Genomic DNA, 23,539 nt, shown 5'->3' on the forward strand with positions numbered 1-23,539 from the left:
GCTATTTTCATCATCTCTAAAAGTCCTGTATCTGGAAAGCTGGGTGGGAGAAAGGGATCCATCTGAGAGGCCAGGCCCTGCCGATGGCACACACCCCCCCCGCTGTGGTGGGGAAGGGAGCGCCGACTGCCTGGGGCCTGGCAGGCCTGGAGCCCTTCCTCTCACCCAGGCCCCTCTGCCCTCACCACCTGCGCTAGTTTCCTAGGGCTGGTATAGCAAATGACCACGACCTTTTATTTCATTTTTTTGGCCGCTTGCAGGATCTTAGTTCCCTGACCACGGATTGAACCCGGGTCCACAGCAGTGAAAGCTCCGAGTCCTAACCACTGGACTGCCAGGGTATTCCCAACCATGGTCTTTTAAAACAACACACAGTGGGGACTTCCCTGGCAGTCTAGTGGTTGAGACTTCCCCTTCCAATGCAGGGGGTGTGGGTTCGATCCCTGGCTGGGGAGCTGGGATGCCACATGCCTCGCGGCTGGGAAGCCAAAAGGTAAAACAGAGGCAATGTTGTAGTAAATTCAATAAAGACTTTTATAATGGTCCACATCAAAAAAATAAGTAAATCTTTAAAAAAATAAGTAAAACGACACACAGGGAATTTCCTGGTGGTCCAGTGATTAGGACTCCACGCTTTCACTGCCGAGGGCTGGGGTTCTATCCCTGGTCGGGGAAGTAAGATCCCACAAGCCGCGTGCTGTGGCCAAATAAATAAATAAATATAAAACAACCACATTCAGGATCTCACAGTTCTGGACATCATAGTTTGAAATGAGTCTCCCTGGGCTGAGATCAAGGTGTCGGCAGGGCTGCATTCCTTCTGGAGGCCGTGGGGAGAATCCATTCCCTTTGCTCGTGGCCCCTTCCTCCATCTTCACAGCCAGTCATGTAACCTAACATTCATAGGCCCCGGGGTTAGGACGCAGACATCTTGGGGGGCCTTTTTCTGTCCACCACACCACGTTCTCTGCCATGGGCCCCCCTGCTTTGTGCTCCGGGCAGCGATGCTTGCCTCTTCTCTGCCCGGCTCTGACAAGGCCTCCCTGCGCTGTGGCCTGGTTGTCAGGTGAGAAGGAGCGGCTGCCAGTCTGTGCGAAGGCTCAGCAGACTCAGGGACCCCCTCCCAGGGCCGCGGAGGCACTTGTGCTCCAGGCTGGCCTCTCTGTGGCTAGCTCCGCCCAGGCCTCCTCCCCAGGACCACCGCCCAGTCTCCCCCTAGTTCTGCAGGTGTTTCATGGGCATAAATTCAGAACGTGTCTCTCCACCCCACAGGCGCACACCATTTCAGTCACCAGCGGGCTCTCCTCCACAGAAGGGCCTTTGTGCTCTCCTGTGCCCACCAGGCTGGCAGAAGGAGAGAAGGGGGCACTGCCCACCCAGACCACCTCACTGTGCTTGTCGTTCCCCTGCCCCGCCCCCTTCTCCCAGGCTCAGTTCAGCCTTCACTGCTCCTGGCGTGCCGGCCACGGCCATTGCTCCAGGTGCAGCTGGAGAGAGACCGGCCAACCCCTGGAGACCCCGCCTTGTGTCCTGGAGGGGGACGCGCACACGCGAAGATGGAGAGGCCTCTTGGTTCTCTGAGGGCCGGGAGCCCATGATCCCAATTCCATGCTCCCGTGAGATGGCCAAAGGGGACAGGGCAGGGAGCCCCGCTGGGAACCAGATCCTGGTGGGCAAACTGGCTCCGCGTGGCCGGCAGGGTGGGTCCTGCAAGGTCCCCTGGGAGTCAGCTTCCTGGTCCGTGACGCACTCCCTTCCATGCAGGTGGGGCGTTTTCCCACTGCCTCCCCATGGGCACCCCAAGGCCGGGCCCCGGTTTACCCATCCCCACGAGGCAGCACTGGCCCAAGTCCAGGCTCCGTCGCAGCGGGTGCTCAGCAATGTGGACAGGACAGTGAGGGCAGCAGCATCGACTCCGGGCCTCCCTCCCCCACCCTCTGCACACAGACGCGGGCCTGCCCGGGACTGAGTCACCTGGACTGAATGAAGTTCAAGCTTCAGGGCCCTTTCTTTGGCAGGAGTCCCTTCCGAGTCCCTGGGAGGGCCTAGCAGTGTGTTCTATGGTTTTGTAAAATTTTTGAAAAAGTAGGATTTAAATAATTTTCTTTTTTTTTGGCCGCGCCACGTGGCTTGTGGGATCTTAGTTCCCTGACCAGGGATTGAACCCGGGTGCCTGGCAGTGAAAGCGCTGAATCCTAACCACTGGACTGCCAGGGAATTCCCTAAATAATTATTTTTTTTAAAGGTGGCCCCTAAAATTATTATTTTAAAAAAAAAAATATATATATATATATATATATATTTTTAAATTTATTTTTGGCTGTGCTGGGTCTTCGTTTCTGTGCGAGGGCTTTCTCTAGTTGCGGCAAGCGGGGGCCACTCTTCATCGCGGTGCGCGGGCCTCTCACTATCGTGGCCTCTCTTGCTGCGGAGCACAGGCTCCAGATGCGCAGGCTCAGTAGTTGTGGCGCACGGGCTTAGTTGCTCTGCGGTATGTGGGATCTTCCCAGACCAGGGCTCGAACCCGTGTCCCCTGCACTGGCAGGCAGATTCTCAACCACTGCACCACTAGGGAAGCCCCCCTAAAATTATTTAAGCTTCAGGCCATACAAGTCCCAGATTGGTCCCCGCCCACCAGACACACTGGCTCCACTTGTTTCTAGAACATGCCCTGCAATCTCCCCGCTCTGGGCCTTTGCTCTCCAACTGCCTCCCCATCTTGGATTCTCAGCACACCCAGCCCATTCCCTTCACCCTGGCCTGTGAGACTGGACGGCTGTCCTCCCCTGGGAACAGACTGGTCACTCAGTCACCCTGTTTATTGTTAAGTCTCCTCTGTCCCTGCTGTGCAGCCTTTGGTGAGTTACATCACGTTTCTGGGCCTCCATTCCCTCATCTCTACACCGGGGTGGCACTACCTACTTCTTCAGGCTAGTGGCGGAGGTATGATGCCTGTCTAATGGTTTCTTCTCCCACCCCCCAAGGGCAGAGTGTAGTGCTCTCACACATGTGCAAATGAGAGGCAGGCACCTGGTTTCCAGACGTGGTGGGGGTGGGGGAAGTGGTCCACAGGGTCAGCAGCCCTTCCCACCGTTGTGGGGCCACAGGTCAGCTCTCTGACCTCAGTTCCTTCATCTGTGAAATGGAGACAATCACCCCTGCTTTCCAAGGTTGTGGGCGACACACGTGAAAGCATCTGCGGCCTGCATGGCTGCCTCTGTGTGTGATCCTGTCAAGTTCATTCAGTCACTGATCCCTTGAGACCCCCCTCGTGCCAGGGCTCATTTTCATGCACCCTTCGTTCCCTCCTGCATGAGTTTCCTGGAGCTGCCATAACAAAGCACCTCAAACTGGGGGCTGAAAACAAGACATTTATTGTCTCAGGTTCTGGAGGCTACAAGTGCAAAGCAAAGATGTTGGTTGGCAGGGCCACGCTCCCTCTGAAAGCTGTAGGGGAATCCTTCCTTGTTCCTTCCAAGCTTCTGGCGCTTTGCTGGCAATCTTTGGCCTTCCTTGGCTTGCAGCTACATAAATCCAATCTCTGCCTTCATCATCACGTGGCTCCTCCCTGTGTGTCCGTCTTCACGTGGGGTGTGTCTGTCTTTTGGGGGTTGGGGGGTATCGTATTAGTTTGCTGGGCTTCTGTAATAAAGCACCACAGACCACGTGAACAGAAATCTATTTTCTGTCTTTGGGGCTAGAAGTCCGAGATCAAGGTGTCGGCAGGGTTGATTCCTTCTGAGGCCTCTCTCCTTGGCTTGCAGATGGCCGTCTTCTCCCTGTGTCATCACATGGTCTTCCCTCTGTGTGTGTCTGTATCATAATCTCCTCTTCTTATAAGGATGCCAGTCATGTTGGATCAGGGGCCCACCTTACTCCACTTTGTCTTAACTACATCTGCAAGGACCCTATTTCCAACTCAGGTCATAGTCTGAGGTCCTGAGGGTTAGGACTTCAACTTTTTTTTTTTTTGGTGGGGAGGATACAATTCAATCCAAAATACCACCCTAATGGTTTATTGTCTTGGTCTTCTTTGGGGCTTTTGAGAAGCAGTAGTGGCCTACCCCAGCCAGCCTGGCACATACAGCTTGGCTCAGCCAGCACCTGGCTCCAGTGGCCCCCCAGACCAGAAGAGGCCCAGCCGAGGCTGCCCATGGAGGTTGGGGCAGTGGGACAGGGTCTTCCCGGGCCCCAGACACCCACTAACTTTTCAGGTGGCAGAGGTCACTAGAACAATCAACACGGGCAATCCCGTTGTCCCTTCTGAGGCCGGGGCATTTCTGGGTCATCCTCCAACACTTACAGCCTCTGGGACACTCCTGTAGGCCTTCCCATTTCTGGCCTCTCTGGGCTAGCTGGGTACAGGCAGCCCTGGCCACACTGCAGCTCACCAGGAGGCCAGCTCAGATCCATCCACAGGAGGAGGGCTTCCTGCTTTGAGCTGCAGTGGCCCAGCAGCATGCTGACACATGGAGAGATCCACAGGAGGCCAGAGGCCCCACTGGATTCAGAAAGGCTACAGCTGGGCAACCAAGGAAGCTTACATGCTCAATCTGAAAAGATATAAGGCTCAAGAGACAAGATCATATAAAGCTGGGAAGGAGTGGGCTGGAGTGACCGTGCCAGGGAAGTCTGACGTGTGTTAGTGAGTGACAAGGATTCTACATGCCCTTACACAGGGAGTTGCAGAATTAATGACCAAGTTGCCCAAGAGGATGTCAGCTCAGAGTTCAGTCAGCTTTTCAGGGAACACTGGGAATGGGAACACAAAGGACCAGGAAATCAAGCCACTTTGCACATACATGATAGCCCTGATAGATGAGCCGGCCACACCCAACACAAGACAAAGGGGAACAGACCACAGATGGGGTGGCAGTCAGTGATCGGGGAAGGCTTCCTGGAGGAGGGGGCTGAAAGGTTCAGTAGGATAGAGACTAGTGGAGCAAAGTGAGAGGGTAAGGGGGCAGGGCAGTGGAGCCAAGCAAAGCCTGGCTGTGACCTTGATGCTGATGGACACTGAAAGCTCTGAGCCAAGGAAGGACAGATTCTCACTGCTCCTTCTTCTTCCAGGCCAGAAGGATGCCTTAGAGCCACCTGGCCCTCTCTCCCTGCCCAAATCAGCCCATTTCAGAGAAGGCAGGCAGGCTACCCAACATCACCCAGAACTGGGGTGTTGGGGCAGGGCCTGGGTCAGAACTTCAGTTTTAGGCAGTAAGTCTGGTGCCCCGTGGTCCCCTGCTTTTCTGGCCCCCACCAGTTGACAATTCCGGGCGGAGGGTGGGGGGGTGGTGTTTGGAGGGGAGTTGGCCACGGTCACTGTCTGTAGGGTGCTGGTCCGGCTGTGGCCGGCAGGGGGCAGTTGAGCCCGCCCTTTCCTCCTCCAGCCCAGCTGCAGAGGTGGAGCCGGCACTTCCTGTCCAGATCTACACAGCCTGGAACCCAGGGAAGAATCTGGGGTCCTTGGGTCTGGCGCTGCATGCCCACCCCCTCTCAGAGTGGGACCCCTGGCTCCTGACCACTGCCACCTTCCTCTGGTCCATGATCGGGGGTCCCGGACCTCCAAGAGCACCAGAAAGAGGGTTTTCCCCCTGTGGTCCCCAGTTGGTGAGGGGACCCCCATTTTCCAAAGATCAGGATGCATGTCCCAAAAACAGATTCTGCTCTGGAATTTTTTTTTGTTTTTTTGTGAAATGAAAATCGAGTCAAAATATTTAAAACAAGGGCTATATGGGGGTATCTGGGAAGTGGGGTGGGCACACCCTGGGGCTAGTCATCTCCCCCCGGCTCCACCGCTTGCCCACAGGAGCTGACTGTCCCAGGCCCCTGCCCGCCAGGCACCCCCCTTCCCGGCAGTCCCGCCCCTCTCTCAGCACCTCCTCCCCTCCCCCACCCATACTGAGTTCTTCAGCTGTTTTATTTTATTTTAAATTATTTATTTATTTATTTTTGGCTGCGTTGGGTCTTCATTGCTGCACGTGCGTGGGCTTTCTCTAGTTGCGCGAGCGGGGGCTACTCTTCGTTGCGGTGTGCATGCTTCTCATTGCGGTGGCCTCTCTTGTTGCGGAGCACAGGCTCTAGGCACGCGGGCTTCAGTAGTTGTGGTGCGTGGGCTCAGTAGTTGTGGCTTGCGGGCTCTAGAGCGCAGGCTCAGTAGTTGTGGCACACAGGCCACAACTCTGTGCTCTGTGACATGCGGGATCTTCCCGGACCAGGCCTCGAACCCGTGTCCCCTGCATTGGCAGGTGGATTCGCAACCACTGCGCCACCAGGGAAGTCCTCTCCAGCTATTCTAAACTACTTGTCAAAGGTATAATTTGCAAGTGGGAGAATAATAGTCCCAGCTCTTCCCAGGACTTCTGTGTCCCCTGCCCATCTGACCTTTGCATTTGGGGGTGGGCCATGACTGCTGACTCTCTGGGTCAGTAAGAGCACAGGCCTCCCTCAGAGCATTAAGGTCAGCAGCCTCCAGGGGCAGAAGGACCACTCAGAGGGGTTCGCTCTGCCCACAGAAGCCACGGCACCACACACACGTCTCTCGCGGATGCCACTCAGGCAGGCAAAGGGGAGTCAGAACAGAAAAGTCTCCTTCAGAGGTTCAAGGCCAGTCTGAACAACCAGTGCTCCAGTGGGGTCACGTGGCGGAGAAAACAGGCTCGGGCATGAAGACGTTTCCATCCACGGGGATGCAGCTGAAGCAGGCCCCAGCAGTGGGGGAGGCAGGCGGGCCCAGGAGACAGAGAGTGTTTCCTGGGGGGCTGTGCAGCCCTAGGCGTGGGAGGTGGCGCGCGTCAGCACCACCGGGCTCCTGAGCCAGAGGAGCTGTGGCGGATTCCTGATGGGTAGGCCTTGGGGCAAGGCTGGCAAGATGGACACAGGCCAAAGGGTGGGGCCTACAAAAGCTGGGACTTGCTTAGTCTGCAACAGGGAGGCTGGCCGAGGAGGTCTGGGGGCCACTGCTGGGGCAACGCTTGTGGGACCAGCTCCCTCATTCCACAGGCCTTCCCTCGGCTGGGGGCAGGGGGCTGGGGAGTGAGGACACAAGCGCTCGGCATCGGGTGGGGGAGGGGGACAAGTGGGTCCGGTGCGCACGTAAGGGCAGGGGCTTCAGGACACAGGGAGGTGACCATGAGACAGTGAAGGTGCTGGCAGGAGAAGGGCAGTGTGAGCTCCAGGCAGGAGGCCAGCTGGGGCAAGGCTCAGGGACAAGGGGGGTGGGGTAGGAGGGCTGGGGCCCCGAGGGCCTGATGCCCTTGTACGGGGCAGGGAGTCCCAAAGATCAGATGCAGGAGACTGACACCATCAGTGTCACTGGAGGCGAGGCCCGAGGCCCGAGGCCTGGCCCTAAGCGCAGGAGGGCTCGTGGTTGGAGCTGCAGCAGTGGCTAGGTAAGGGCTTCAGGAACCCAGAGCCCACAGGCCCTGCGACCCCCAGAGGAGGCATGGGTCACATGTGTGAGAAGCCCTCTCCTAACTCAGGATACCCTCACTGCTCCTCCCCTCTCCTTTTGACACACATGGACCCCAAAAATGAGAGCATGAAATGCAGGTGGGCTGGCCCACTTCCTCCTCTGCTTTATAAACCAGGGCCTGGGGAGTATCCACCCCGACGCCCTCTCCCTCGAATGCCTCCTGCCAGCGTTGGCCAAGAGACACTCCCCTGGTTTTTTAGCTGCGCCAGACACTTCGTGCGAGCTGCTGGGCCCAGGCCACAGGGAGCAGCGCCTCCCCTTTCTCCTCCTCTCCAGACCTGGGAGTCCAGGGCTGGACAGGCCCCCAGATCTGGGCCTGTCATTGAGTTTGTGGGCCTGCTGCTGACCTGAGAACTCATTTCCTTCCTTCAATCAGTCCCGAAACATCACAAATATTTACTGAGAGCCTCACAGTGGATAGTGACCTTTACTGTAATATTGATAATTGTTTGGTCAACACATTGATGGAGGTCTCTGCTCCATGCCAGGGCCATTTCAGGGACTGCTGGACACAGAGATCCGGGGGAGGACAAAACAGACAGAAACCCCTCACTTGAGGAGCTCAAGTCCCAGTTGGGCAGGATTGGGGGGCTCAATGAGAAGGTGACCTCTGAGCAGAGGCCGGAAGGAGCTGAAGGAGGGATGGGCCAGGAGGCCACTGGGTGAAGCGCTTTCAGGCAGAACAGTATTCATCAGAATTATGAAGTGAGCACAACAAGGAAAGCATGCTGGGGGAGGTTAAGGGCCTGCCAGGGTCATGCTGCAAGGGGGGGTAGGGGGACCTGGCCAGAGCCCAGGCTGAGGCCCTGCTTCCTGCCAAGGCAGGAGAGGCCAGTGGGTGTTGGGCAGGGAGTTCCTGTTTGTTGTTCCTGCTGGGCTGCTGTGAGGTGAGCCAAGGCAGGAAGGGCTCTCAGCCAGCACGCAGTGACTATGCAGTTCCTCACCCAGGCTCACCCAGGCCCTGAAACCAGGGGCCTCAGGGCTCAGAAGGAAAAGGCCTCAGACAAGAGTCTCCTGTGAGTGGAGAGCCCAAGGTGATCCAGGAGGCCACGGTTCTGGAACTGGACCTGTGGGGATGGCGTCAGGGCTCTGGCACATTCTCTAGTGGCAGCAGCAATACTGTCATCCTTCTACCCATCTTGAACCTGAAGTATCACCTCTTTCTCACTCTTCCTTTTTTTTTTTTTTTTTTGGTTGTGCTGTGCAGCTTATGGGATCTTGGTTTCCTGACCATGGATTAAACCCGTGCCCCCTTCTGTGGAGGCACAGAGTCCTAACCACTGGACCGCCAGGGAAGTCCCTCACTCCTCTTCTTCTGTCTCCTGGGTCCTTTCTCGGGCTGATGTGAGTTCAGAAGCAACAGAGCTGAGCTAGCTTCAGAACAAGAATGGGAGGTGACCATGGCTGTGAGAAAAGGCTTGGAGCCTGGGTCCTGACCCTGAAATCTGGATGTTGCCCAAGGGGTCCTTCCTCTCCTCCTTACCCCTCCAACCCTGAGCCCTTAAGTGGGCTGCCCAGGAACGAGCAGGCTTCTGCCACCCACCTGGGTGGGGCAGACCTATCACCACCCAGCCCCACCCAGGGAACCAAGGTCCTCTTGTTTACTGCTGTTTACTGGAACAGCTTGTTTTGATCTAGAAAAATCTGCTGACGCACTGGCTGCCCTGCCCTCCCCCTCTGTCAGGGTGGAAGTATTTTTAGCCCCATTTGCAGAGGAAGAGGCAGAACCCAAGCCCCACATTTATCCACCTTACTGTGAGTACTGCCTTGGCCCCTTCAGGCAGGACAGAGAGGTCCCTGTGTGGTTTTCTACCCTCATCTCTCCTCAAACACATTCCATCTCCAAAGAACTCCGAGGCCAGGAGAAACTGAAACCAGGACCCGCTGAAACTGTGCCATTTTGTCCTTGAAAATGGAGTCGGGCCCCTCCAGACAAAAGGGCACAAAGCAGGGCCTTAGTTCCTTTTATGTTGGGACTCCTAAGCTTTGTAGTATCCTAATGCTTTGTGTGTTGCTAATTCCACTTACTCCTGCTCTAAATCTAAGATAGTTTGCTTCTGGAATTTGGGAATAATATGTGTGAATGAGGAAGGTTATTAGACCAGGTAGAGAACAGCAAGCTGAGGCATCAAGTTGGGCCTGGGAAGCTGACACACAGCAATGACCAGCTCCTCTCAGGCGCCGCCGTGTAGATAAATAAAGGGCTGAGCCCACAGTCTGGCACAGTGACACAGCACAGATGGCACTTGCTTGATATTACACACACCTCCCGGCCTTTCTAGAACACTCTGACAAGCAATTCCCTCTTTCCAAACTGTTCTTTCAGGCCAAGTCTTCCCAACCCACCCGTAGCAATGTTGCCAGTACAAGACGGATGAGGCAGATCTTGGGGAAAAGTGAGCTGCCAGAATCTTTCCCTGGCAGGAGAGGGCAGCTGAGCAGCCCTGTGAACAATCCTGGGCTTGCCACGTACTCGACGTTCTGTGACAAGGGTCACAGGAGAGTCACCAGTTTTCCAAGGACTCAGGGAGGGTGCCCCAGCTGGCCCCGGCCCCGCCTGCAGATGCCATCTCGTAGAGGCAGGGGAAAAAACCTGCCCCAGTTTCCCCCTTGCTGCCAAGGGAGCCTGTTGTCACAAGCGGGTTTGTTTGGGGTGTGGGTGGTTATCCTGGGAGGAGACAGGCCCTTCTCAGTTGTTCGGCACCACTGTCCTTCCAGCTGTGCGCGGGGGGCCAGGGCTGAGAGGAGGCCCCGGCGGGGTCTGGGGCTGTGGCTCCTCCTCGCTCTGGTCCCACACTGGCAAGGGAGACGCCAACGACCCATTTCAAAATGGGTCGCCTTGGTGGAGGGGACAAGAGCTCACCGCTTTGCTTTTGCCTCCGCTTTGGGAGACCCAGGTTGGGGGCCTGCTCCACGTGGGCAGCCAGCGAACAGTGCCCCCAGCAGCCACCAGACGGGCTCCCTGAGGACCATCACAGGCTGTAAACTGACCTGGATAAACTAGTTTTTCCCACCAAATCTCCTTTTTCCCCACCTCGCAATCCAAAGGGAAAGCGGGTTGAATATCTATACTCTTTTGGTCTTGTTGCCACCTTGCGATTACACGTATTGTTTTCTGCACAAACAAGATCTTGCTTTCCACTACCTTGCATCTGCCTTTTCCCATTTAATACATAATGAATAATCATCAAGTATTCTTACCCAGCAGGGACTTTTCTGAGGAAATACTTCAAGCCTCCAAGCCCCTGGTAACAGAGAATAACAAAGCCACGACACACGCCCCTCAAGTTACCAAGCAGCAACGCGGTGGCTTAACTTTTTTTTTTAATTTATTTTTGGATGCGTTGGGTCTTGGTTGCTGCACATGGGCTTTCTCTAGTTGCGGCAAGCAGGGGCTACTCTGCGCTGTGGTGCGCAGGCTTCTCATTGCGGTGGCTTCTCTTGTTGGGGAACACAGGCCCTAGGCGCGTGGGCTTCAGTAGTTGTGGCACGTGGGCTCAGCAGTTGTGGTGCACAGGCTTAGTTGCTCCGCAGCATGTGGGATCTTCCTGGACCAGGGCTCGAACCCCTGTACCCCTGCACTGGCAGGCGGATTCTTAACCACTGCGCCACCAGGGAAGCCTTGAGCTTAACTTTTTAATGAACTTTTAAAATTAAAAATCACAGTAGGGTTTCTTAACCAGCGACACTAAGCACAGTTACGGATGCGGCTCCCCGTAGGAGTGTCCCTGGATCCAGCCCCGCGGAGCTCGGGCCGCCCCACCCCCACCCCCCACCGCAACCGGCGCGCCTCAGCACTTACATCACAGGCGCTCACGAGGCCCAGCCGACGCCCGAGGAGTCACGCGCCTCCACCCCACCCCCACCCCGCCGCGGGGAGTGATGCGCCCTCTGCAGAGATCCCTCCGCCGCCGCCTGGAATTTTCCAGACGCTCTGCCGGCCCTTCTTTCGGGCTGCTTCTGGGCGGGGTGACCTGAGGCGACCCCAGAAGTTCCCTTCGACTCGGGAGAACAGCCCCAGCCCGCCTCCGCCATCTAGCCCCCCCCCACCCAGGACCGGGATGCCTCCCCACCCCTGGCACCATCACCGGCCGAAAAGAGGACTTACCCCCCTCTCCCCGTTGGAATCCGCCTCCCCAAGTGACCTTGACATCTGTCGTCGATCTCAGGAAGCACTTGCTAAGGAGAGTGGGGGATAATTGGAGAATCCGAGAAGGTGGACACCCCGGAAGAACGGGAGCCGCCCCGAATCGTCTCCTTGGCCAGGGTCGGGGAGGGACTTTTTTTCCGCTGGCAGTGGAGGAGTCGTCCCGTTGAGCAATGCCCCGGGTAATGCGGCCCAGGCTATAAAAGCAAAAGTTGTGGCCCGTCCAGCAGGAGTTAGCGAAAGGGAGGGCTGGGGGCCTGGGCTTAGTTTTGGGGGAGGAGTTGGCCAGTTTAGGGTCTCAGGGGACAGGTGGGGGAGATGGCAGAGTTAGATGGGACTGGGGGGTTGGGGGGGTGCCAGGAGAAGGAAGGTTAAAGGGGAGACTAGATGTTGGGGGAACTGTGCTGGGAAGAGCTGCGTCGGAAGTGCCCACAGTAACCCGGGGGAAGGACAACACCCCAGGCCTGGCTGTCGCAGCTGCCTGCTGGAGAAGGGGAGCCTGACCTCTAGAAGGGCGCCGCTCCTTTGTAGGCTGAGCGGCCCCCAGTGCCCTGGTTTGTATGGAAGGAGGAAGGCAGAGAGACAGGAGGAGGAGGCTGATGGTCTCGCGGCCCTTGCTGGAGGCACACTTGGGCAGTCGACGCCCTGAAAATGAGCAGGAAGGAAGGCAGTGGGGTACAGGGACGCAGATGGGCAGGGAGGGCAGAACTTGAACTTGTCAATACCAGCAGCCCCCTTTTTTTCCAGACAGAGGGTTGTGAACCCGCCTGGGGATGAGGCCTGGTGTTGTGGAAACTGAACTTAGCTTCGCGGGGCTGACAGTTCTGGCCCAGGGCGGTATGTAATTCTGGCTCGGCCTGGGACATGGTCCAGCCAGACCCAGCTGGGTGGAACCCAGGTCTGGGTGTGAGGGTGGTCTAGGGAGTGATGGAGGTCAGGTGCCATCCTGAGCGGTTACTCGTATGACGCCTCGTGTATCTGACAGGCGGGAGCTGTAGGCAGACAAAATTGACGCCCACTTTATTTTCCAGGTGGCAGTGCACCCCTTTGGACTTTTCCTCTAGGTTCCATGCTTACCTCTTCTGTGACCTCACTCTGCCCCTCCTCCTCCCTCTAACTCTCTCGAGGTTACCCCTTCACTTAAAACGTTGCTTCTGGTAATCTGGTAAGCCGGGAAAGTTGCTGGAGTCCCTGCCGGAGTCGGTGTTGTCGGTAATCGTGAAGGAGGAGAGGCGTCCCCAGCGGAGACTCTGGGTGGGCGGGTTGGTCTTGCTTGCCGGTGGAGAGGGTGGGGATTGAAGGTGCACCCTTGGGTGGACCCACAGCGATGGTACCAGCTGAACGCTACAAAAATGCTTCATAGACCGTGGTTTGTTACTATAGTGTTCATCATGGCGAGCTGATGGCACCAGGAGAATGGAGCCCCTGGCCAGTGTGCGTCGTAGCAGTGCAGGAGGGGAGACCCTGGAGGAGGAGAGAGCCCGCCTAAATTGATGTCTACAGATTGAATTTCCAGAGGCTTAGGAGGAGGAGGAGTTCTCCAATGTCCTGTTTCCAGGCCTTGCTCAGGAATCCCTGTATTCATTCAGGAGACCATCCTTTAAGGTTTTCAGATGAGCTTATGAGGGGGCAATCTTTAAAAGTCCAAAGCAGATGCATCCGGGGCCTTCAGCAGATGTGTTGCTTTGAGTGTGTAATCCAGGAGCAGCGATCTCTGGGCACATGAATGCCAGCAGGCACCTCTCCTGTTCTGGGGTGGAGGTTTTCAGATGCTGCATCTTCTAAATTCAGCTTCCTGTTGTACTAGTTCTGTGCTACGAACCTTGCTTCCAGAGGACTCTTAAGCTGTAGAACATTTTAACGCGATGCCACAACACAGAGTGCTGCCTTGTAGATGGAGCTTGCAGATGGATCCCAGTGACCCTCTCATCTACCCGCCTGCCTTCCTGTGCATTGGTCGGAGGAATTCTTAGTGTGATGATAATCTGTGTGTTGGGAAAGTGTTCAAGATTGAAATGAATGCCTTAGGCAAATACTTAAGTGAGCCAACTGGCAAATTGAGGGGGTCATTGTACTGTGCTGGAGGTACGAGTTGGTCATGCCCAAATTGTGATAGAAATGGCAGGTCTAGTTTGGGCATTCCTACTAAGAAGGGAGTGGTCAGGGTACCCATAGTGATCTTTGATTCATCTTGCTCTATGTACTTTTTAACTTCAATTTTACTTGATTAGATTTCAGAGTAATCTTAGTGTTTAAATGGGAGGACCCTGAGGTGAGGGGTGGTGGGGAGGGAAAAGCCTGCCACGGGTGCTGGGAGGGGTGGGCGTGAAGAAAGGGAGAAGGGGGGAGGGTTGTGGTTAGGTGTGGGTTGTAGTAGAGGGTGGGAGTGGTAGGGGGGAATGTGGGTTGAAGGGAATTCTCTGGAGAAAAGATCAGTAGGCAGAGCTTTGGGGAATTATATAGAGCTCATGGGCGAAGAAAATACTAGTTAATAGTAAATTGTTAATGCTAGTTAAATTGTTGCTTGGAAGCACAAAAAAAAGTTGCTTGGAAACTTTCTAAAATGCTTAGAACTCTGCTAAGTGCAGGAGAAAAAGCAAAATTGTTTTGCTTTGCTGCAAGATGGGGAAGACTGAAAAGGTAACTGAAGACCTGGTCATTGGTGATTTGAAAGATTGGTGTCAGGAACTTGCATCAGCAGGTTAACATCCTTCACTGCTTTCAAGCTTAAGTGGTTTATCTGGAGGTGTGTGGTATTTGGGAGAGGTCTTCGAAAAGACTTTAAATACCCATATTGTGGGTTTTTAAAGTAAGCTTGAGATTTTGGAGTGCACTTAAGATGGTGAGATGTACTCTTCTGGGTTTGCAACATTTTTATTCACTGAGGTTTTGCAGTTGAAAACTTGAGCAAAGTGAAAATGCAATGATTTCTAAAGGAATTTTGTGTTACTTCCTGCCTTATAAGCACATCTCTTTTTTTCTTTGTGATGAGTATTAGAAACAGCAAGAGTTTTTAGTTTTCGTCGTCATTGTAACAAGGAGAACTTAATGACTTTTTGTGATCACTGTAAAATTACTGTAATATTTGGTAGCAAACAATCCATGTAGGCTTGCTAAGGTTACAGTTAGTAATCCACTGTATCTTTAGTTTGAATGTTTGTGTTTTTTAAGTGATAACCGTACTAGAGGGGAAACTATCAACCAAAATCAGTTTGGGAAATAAGCAAAACTGGGGATGGGGAGGCGCTTTATTACTAGATTATGGTCTGTGAAAATTCAGGGAAAGATCTGAATCCTTTGTGATAAAGTAATACCAGTGGCTTTTTTATCATGTTCCTCTTCCCATTGAATTTCACTTTGAAAATTTTAAATCCCCAATATATATGACACTTGGGATCTTTCTGGGTTCTCTTTTTAATGTTTAAAAATATGTTGACATGATAGTTCAGTTCTTAACGCGTGATTTGGGCATGATACAGTAACTGTCATTGGAATTTAAAGAATACTAGTCATGCATGTATGGGGAAATGTGTTCCAGTAAGCTGTTGTGAAATTGAAACTGTAAAAGTAGGAGGAAAAAGTACTTTTATGTTGCTCTGTATGGGAAGAACCAGTCTTGTAACACCATGTATGTGACTACTAATCGTTTTTCTTTCCCTTTACAGCATGAATAAAGGTTTGAGTTCTAAACTCATTAGAATTGTTTGTATTGCTATGTTATATTTTTTCAACCCTGATCTTGTCTGTCTATCAAGTTGCCTTCATAAAGAGACTGTGGAGTTAGGTGCCCACCAGCAAGCTGCCTGTGCGGGGCTCACGGCCCTGCCAAGAGTGGGCACCGCTGATCTTGTCTGTGTATCAAGTTGCCTTCATAATGAAGTTGAATGTACCTTCATATTGTAGATTTAGGCCTAGATTCACTAAAGTAGCTCCAGATTGAGGGCATTGAGTGGGGTGTGGTAACCTCAAACAACTGGTACATCCTGAATGGCCTGTAGTCTGGTAGGTGCGGAGGGGCTCTGCTCGCTGGGAGTGTGTGATGGTTGCGCAGAATGTGATGTCAAACCACCAAGCCAATGAAGGTCAATGTCAAGGAGGGGGAGTACTTCGTAACATCCTGGAATTTTACCTGGTTATATTTCCAAATGGTATTGTCAAAAAGGGGACCGCTTTATTCCTGTTTGCTTGGAGGAAACAAGCTAAATAGAACGGACATGTAATATGTATTTGACGTATTTGTGGCCTTTGGGAGGCCGGAATGTATCTGGGATTTGGGTTTAACGCACATAATTCTCATTTTACTAAAGAATTTGACGTTGGCTTAAATTTTTTCCTTTTGGTGAGTGATAAAAGAATTTGGGCTAAGTTGTGTAACTGCTGTGCTAAGCAGGCCAAGACCATGCACAGGGCGTGAGGAGAGCGTTTGGAATCCAGAGTACGTGTTGTGATTCTAAGTTGATCCTGTGTCCTGGGTGGGGAAGGCGCAGCAGCAATGCATCCTGGGAGCTCATTCTTGTACCACTGTTCTGTGTTCATTCTTTGGGGCCCTAAGGTTTTGTTTCCCAGGAGACAAACTTTGGGCTTGGAATAGAAACCACTGCCAGCCTCTGCTGAGGCTGTTGTTTCCAAGGGAGTGGAAAGGGGAATGGAACAGGCTGTGCTGTGACCAAAACAAAGGGCTGGGAGAGCAGCTGTTGTCCTCACTGGTGCCTCCTGTTTGCCTGCCTCCTCTGTCCACGTGAACCCTCACGTGTTTGCTCCTGAGACACTGTGGAGTTAGGTGCCCACCAGCAAGCTGCCTGTGCGGGGCTCACGGCCCTGCCAAGAGTGGGCACCGCTGTGCAGCTTCGAGGATCCTTCCCCTGCTCGCCACCCCGCTCCTCAATTTCCCCAGAACAGTCTAGGCTTCCCTTCCTACCTTACCCTTCTTGCTTCTTACCCCGTCCTCCTTCACCTGCCTTGCCCTCTTTTCAGAACTTGTTTCTCCTCCTGTTTTTATATGGTGATTACTAAACTCTTGCTTCCAGACTTGAGGGTAATTGCGACCAACGCCTCTGGGCGACTCTGGTGGGCTGATAAAGAATTTCTCCACAGGGGTGTAAATGTTTGTCATTGGAAGGGTTTGTAAAGTGGGGCCTGATAGTACAGGGCACAGCAGGCAGCTGAAGGCCATGCCCATGCCCTCCTGGCCTCTGCTCTGTCTGGGGCCCCTGGGCCTGTTCTTTACCCTTCATTATCCTCAGGTCGGGTGGGATAGGTCGCAGGTGTTGATGACAGCGTTGGTGATCTTTGCTAATCAGCTTGCATCCTCGTACATAGATCTGAGCTCAGCCTTCCCTCTGAACTCTTAGAGGTGATCTGACCTCAGCCTTCCCTCTGAACTCTCAGAGGTGGTGGATGGTACAATGAAATTCAGTGAGTGGGCTTGTGGAAGTTAGGTAGAAAATGGTGATCTGATGCAAATTAAAAGTGATGGGGTATAAGAATAGCAAGAGTTGAATTTGGAAGTTCTTTCAAAAAGGAATAGCCTGAGAGGAAGTATTGGTTGAAGCTCCTCTATGGGCCCAGGTTGGACACACTAACTGCAGAAATGGCCTGTGTTACCAAAGGGGTTGGATGGTAACTGCCCTTCCCCACCCCCCGACCTCACCCCGTTGTCTGCCCTTGGTTTGTCTTATGGCCATGAAGGGACTCCTAGGACCTCTTAGGCATGCCAGGGCTAACTTCTCTGACTGTACTTTAGTTTCTGGAGGAAATGTTAACCTCTGGCCTTGAGCAGTACTTGTTATTGTGCAGTGCTGACATTAAATGAGATGCCAAAACAGGCTTCAGGTATTTGTGGTATGTTTTAAATGTTCATATTTAACACAAAAATATACTGATGCAGTTTGGAAATGGCAAGAGGAAGATAGCAAAAATAAGGAAGATGTGCGTCCCAGGGAGTGTGGCCTTGACCTTCCTCTGGGTGAGGGCAGCCCCCTCTACCCCCTTGTCTTCTGCGTAGGACACTGCCTGCTGGAGGCCTCTACCCTCCGGGGCCCCTCAGTGCTGCACCGACTTCCCTCTCTTTTCTTTTAAGTAACTCTTAGTTGAGTTCTCATGTTGTACAAAGGGTTTATTATTGTAAGGTTTACAAATAAGAAAATTGATATAAACAAAATCCTCAGTAATCTATTGACAATTGTTCTTGGCATCTTTGCTTCTAGAGGTTTTTTCCCCTATGCATAGGATATATGCCTTTTTATACAGAAGTGGAATTATACTGTAAATTCTGTTGTGCAACTCTTTTCACTTAATATACAATGAACATCTTTTCCTGGCACTGGAAGCGTCTTTTGCAGTGACGTAATGTCTGTTGTATGCCTCTATCAATTTAGTCTCATTTAGATGACATGTGAGTTATTTTCCAGTTTTTCTTCTCTAAGGAAGTAATGGTGTGATGACCCCTGTAGCTCAAACTTTTATCACATCTGGTATTTCTTTGGGATACATGAATACATTTCTACGTGTGACTTGCCTATGTCAGACTTCTTAAGACTTTAGGGTCCTATTGCTAAATTGCCCTCCAGGGAGGGGTTTTGTAAATTAGCATTTTCACTCTTGAGGTGAACCTAGCTGTCTCCCCTTTTTCTCAGAGTGGGTCGTGTCATACTAAAAACCTTTGCTTCCTGGGTGGATCCAGGCTGCTTTACCAGTGTGTGTGAGCACTGTTAGTGACACTGAATATCTGTGTGTTGATTGGCCATCCGCAGTGTTATTATGCGCGTGCATGTGTGACTTTACACTTCTTAATGGTTCGTTTTTCTATTGATTGTTTTGTAAAAGCACTTACATATTAATAATGCTTCGTATGTTTGATGCAAATATTTTTCCCAGTTTGCAGGTTGCCTTTTCATTTGTTTATTGTGTTTCAAACATACAAAAGTAACAGTTTTTCTGAGGTTGTCACTCTTTATGGTTTCTGTACTCGTGTTATGCTTAGATCTCTCCTACCCCAAAAGTATACACATATTAATCTGTATTATTTTGTGACAGTTGTATGGTTTCATTTTTTACATTTAAACATACAATCCAACCGGAGTTTACTGTGCAGCCTGTTGTGTGTGTGTAGTAGGGGAGGCTTGCTCCCTCCCAGCGCCCACCTCCCTGTGGCCAGATGATGGAGTGGCAGAGAGCGCCGTCAGCTGGGAAGCTTGTTGTCACAACGGGAAGGTTCACTGAAGACCAGAGGGGCAGGTGGCTGCTGTGTTAACTGCGCCCAGCAGGCAACCCTGGGTGGGGGCGGGGTGGTCAAAAGCAGGTGCAGACAGACAGATGTGGTTCTGCTCCTGACTGGGGAGCTTTATGACTGGGAGCACATTACTGAGCCTCGCCGGGCCTGTTTTCCTCACCTGTGAAATGGGGGAAACGGGCATCTATATTTCAGCCACTCCTCGCTGAGCACGTACGGTGATCCCTTCTTGTCCTTCATTGCCCAGCCTCAGATCAGTCTGCTTCCTTCTGGTTCCCTCTCCTCGTCCTCTAGTTGCCCGCCTTGCTCTGGGCCTTTTACGTAGTGTAATCCGTGTGCGTGTTCTGGACTGTTCTGGTATTACACTTAATTTTGTTTGCATCCACATTTCCGTATATCAACAGAGTCCACAAACTCATTGGAAGTGGTTTTTTCTCAGGATTGTTAAATTCTCCTACAGGAATTCCATGGAGGGCTTCTAGAGGTCTGTGAGTGCCCTGAAACTGTATGTGCATTTTTCTATGGAAAGCATAAGCTTGCTGAAGGGGGCCATGACCTCCAAAAATATCATTCAGTTGCATTGTTTTATCCTGTTGTGCTTATGCTCTAGGATGTTGAGCCGGTCTCTTAAGTTGTAAACAGTGTTTTGACTATTTTCGATTGTGGTGCTATGAGCATCTGTAAGTTTTGTGAAAATATGTAAATATGTATTGGTACAAGTATATGCATACGTTTCTCTTCTCTAGGGTGGCATTGCCTGGTCACTGAGTACGCATGGTTTTCTAACTCTTGCCACAGACTCTCAGATACTCTCCAGAAACCTTACACTTCTCTTGTGAGTTTATCCATTTCCCTTCATAATCGCTAACATCAGGTTTTTCTATTTTATTTATTGCTACTTTCTAAAAAAATGTGTGGTAAAATATGCATAACATGAATTTCACCATCTTAACCATTCTACTGTACAGTTCAGTAGTGTTAAGTATATTCACATTGTTGTGAATATAACCAATCTCCAGAACTTTCTCATCTTGCAAAATTGAAGCTCTATACCCATTAAACTCCTCATTCATTCCCTTCTCCCCCAGCCCCTGGCAACCTCCATTCTACTTCTCTGTTTCTATGAGTTTGACACTGGGTACCTCATATTAAGTGGAATCATATAGTATTTGTCTTTTTGTGACTGGCTTATTTTACTTAACATAATGTTCTCTAGGTTCATCTATGTTATAGCATGTGTCAAGATATTTTTCCTTTTTAAAAGAGTATTCTATTGTATGTACATACCACATCTTGTTTATCCATTCATCCATGAACATTTGGGTTGCTTCTACTTTTAAGTTATTGTGAATAATGCTGTTATGAACATGGGTGTACAGATACCTTTTTGAGACACTGCTTTCAATTTTTTTGGATACACACCTAGAAGTAGTATTGCTGCATCATAGGGTATTTCTATTTCTAATTTTTGGGGGAACTGCCATACTATTTTCCGTAGCAGCTGCACCATTTTACACTCCTACGGACAGTTTACAAGGTTCCACATCCTCACCAATACTTGTTTTTTTAGTAGCAGCCATCCTAATGGGTGTGAAATGATATTTCACTGTGGTTTTGATTTGCACGTCCCTAATGATTAGTGGTGTTGAGCATCTTTTCATGTTATTTGGCCATTTGTATATCTTTGGAGAAATGTCTTTTCAAGTCCTTTGCCCATTTAAAAAAATGGTTTATTTTTTTGTTGCCATTGATTTATGGGAGTTATTTATATATTTTGGATATTAACCCTTTATCAGATATGTGGTTTACAAATACATTTTTCTATTCCATAGGTTGCCTTTTCACTGTTGTGTCCTTTGCACAGAAGTTTCTGATTTTGATGTAATTCAATTTATCTATTTTTACTTTTGTTACCTGTGCTTTTGGCGTCACGTCCAAGAAATTGTTGCTAAATCCAATGTTATGAAGTATTTATTGCTACTTTAAAAAGTAGTTTAGTAGTCAATCTGTACTTCTGTAATTACTGTCTATTTTACCACTTGATTTACCATCTGCATTCTTCCTCTTTGACCATTTACCATATAAAATTTCTATATTGATTTTTATAAAGATCATGAAGCTTTTGCCAGTGATTGTCAAACTTAATCTCATTTTTTCCTTTTGTATTTGTGCTCAAAAAGTATCTATTGTACAAAGACTTTTTAAAAATTGTTGTAACAAGTCTAATGATAACAACAAATGAGACTGTTGGGTTTGCTTCTGATTACTTTTTCTTTAGTAGTTAAACATGTATGTACTGCCACATTACAATAAATGCTTTTCTCCATTTAAGGAGTTATGAATCCAGCCTATAAAGTGTATCTAAATTAATTACACTGATAAAGTTGAACTATCAGACTTTTACGGAGTAAATACTGTCATTGCTCTTTTGTTCCAGGTCTGTCAATATCAGTTTCTTGTAATTATCTGCTTGAATCTGCTTCTCAAATTTTTAGTCTCTAGTTTTTGTTGTTTCTAATCAAATGCAATGAATTTTAATGACTGTTGCTATTCATTATGTTATAAAATCTAGTAAGTGGAAGCTATGATACTCCTCTCAAGGCAAGAATATTCCCTCTCCTTGTTGGAACTTGAGCACACAGAACTGGGTTAATCTTTGGTTCAAGACATAATATGGCTCTCTTTTATTTGGTTCCTTGATGTTTTTAATAATGTGGCAAGCATTTTTGAATCTTCTGTTCAGTGTATAAACAGGACTTTAGACAGTAACTTCCTCTGCTTGTGTGGTCCTGGTCATCTCCCCCATCTCCCTCCCTGCCTCCCTCTAGGCCAAAGCAATCATCATCCTCAATACTAGGTTTATCTTTTACTTGCTTTCTTCTGATATAACTTTGCAAAAAGAAAAAACTTACCTAAATGTGTTTTTTAAACTATAATTTCCATTTCAGTTGTTTTTAACTTTATAGAAAAGATATTATGTTGTATATAAGCTTACGGAATTATTCTCATTTAATGATTTTAAGATTCATCCTTTACCTTGTATGTAGTTCATTTGGAGTCTCTATGTGACTATAACAAAATTAATCGATTTTTCCCATTGCTTCTCTTGCTCTGGTCAGTGTAATTGGATAAGTGGTAGGTGGATGCTCTCATGTTATACAGAATTAAAGCCTGACTCACCGGGGCGCCACTACCAATATGCACCGCTGCCCTCACCCTGCCTGCTGCTTTTCCTGCCAGACCTTTTTCTGTACGTTTTTATCCACATCTAATATTAAAAGAACATAGGTTATAAGTGGGAAAGTACTGTTTTATACTGTATGTCATTATTGACTTGCTTCTTTCACTTAGCAGTAGGGAGAGTCACATGGGTACATGTAGAACTGCCGTCATTGTCTTAAGCTGCTGTGTACTGTTCCTTCACTTGGACGTCCACGAGTTATTTAGCCATTCGGCTACTGGTGGATGTTTACACTCTTTCCAGTCCTTTCGGTTGCTGTGTGATCATCGTCATGTGTGCCCCGTGTGCCCACACATGAGTGCCCACACATGAGAGGAGGTATCAAAAAGTGGAATTGCTGGGTCAGACATTTTGCTCAATTCTGCCCTGTCGTCCTCCGGAGTAGGCGTACCCGAGTATGAAAGTATCTGTTTGTCCATATCCTCTTGGACACTCTGTACGGCAAGCTTTTAAATTTCTGCCAGTTGCCTTCTTTGATCCGTCATATATTCACAGTAGTGACCCACTGAGTCCCTGATGGGTACAGTGGACTCTTGGCATCTGTGGACTTAACATTTGTGGGCTGGATGCTGATAGGGGTGCCAGAGTCCAAGGCACATAATCATTTGTGATTTTCTTGAGGTATAATTTTTTAAATTACTCATGTCATGAGGGTCCCCAGCCGAACGGTCTGTTCCATGTCACACTATGGCTTTGTTCTCCACTTGTCTCTGCATTGCAGCAACTCTCGAAGGGACCAAAACTTTGCAGATTTGGGTAAGTTCACGGCTCATGTTACTAGACTATGTACTGTAGTAATGGATGGGACTGTGGAGTGTATGTTTGTGGCAGAATTTATTTTAATCCCTTTATAAATTACTAACCTTGCATTTAAATTTTAAACACTATGGGAAAACAATGTAGAAGATGAAAGTTTCTCTGTAGTTCTTCTCCCAAGAATAATTAGTAATGGCAACTTCATTTATATTCCTTCAGATATTTTCCCTCCATGGACATACAACAGTTTATCCTATTATTATTATGTGCTCTAAAATGGAAACATACAATATGTCCTGTTCTGCAACTACTTTATTATTTTCATGACTCTGTAATATTTAATCTTGCACATGTTGGTATAGTCATTTTAACCATTTTCCTGTTGATGGGCTTTCAAAGGTTATTTCTAGGGTTTTCTGGCCTCAGCAAACAGTGCTGCAGTGAGCTTCTTATAAATACTTCTTCGTGCACATGCTACGCAAGCCCTCAGATCCTGATGCCTGCAGGAAACATGCGCTCCAGACATGCACACCTGCTCCGCACAGCCCCGCACTGCAGCCTCCCACCCTGGTGCTGTCAGGGTCTGGGGCGCTCAGTCTTGTGAGGTGGGTTGCGAGTTTCTGCTGCCAAAGTAGAATAATGCTGGCCTTCTCCTAATGTGTCGGGGAATTCAGTTGAAACTGCTTGTCCATACCA

General features: G+C 50.1%; 2 long non-coding RNA genes across 3 annotated transcripts; one reads left to right on the plus strand and one right to left on the minus strand.

Annotated features, from left to right (window-relative positions):
• Positions 1-2,290: 2,290 nt before the first annotated feature.
• LOC309667963 lies at positions 2,291-11,663 on the minus strand. 2 transcript variants are annotated; one of them, XR_014268008.1, is made up of 2 exons: positions 11,577-11,663; positions 2,291-8,535 (listed from the first exon to the last, which is right to left on the minus strand). It is a non-coding gene; the product is annotated as an uncharacterized lncRNA (long non-coding RNA). The 2 variants fall into 2 exon arrangements; XR_014268009.1 differs by lacking the exon at positions 2,291-8,535 and adding an exon at positions 8,699-11,442 and having other exon boundaries at positions 11,577-11,652.
• Positions 11,664-12,313: 650 nt separating this feature from the next.
• On the plus strand, positions 12,314-15,315 carry LOC309667962. The gene is made up of 2 exons (XR_014268007.1): positions 12,314-12,452; positions 12,647-15,315. It is a non-coding gene; the product is annotated as an uncharacterized lncRNA (long non-coding RNA).
• Positions 15,316-23,539: the final 8,224 nt, after the last annotated feature.

This window comes from Balaenoptera physalus (assembly GCF_965194825.1).
Source record: "Balaenoptera physalus genome assembly, chromosome: 10".
NCBI lineage: Eukaryota > Metazoa > Chordata > Mammalia > Artiodactyla > Balaenopteridae > Balaenoptera > Balaenoptera physalus.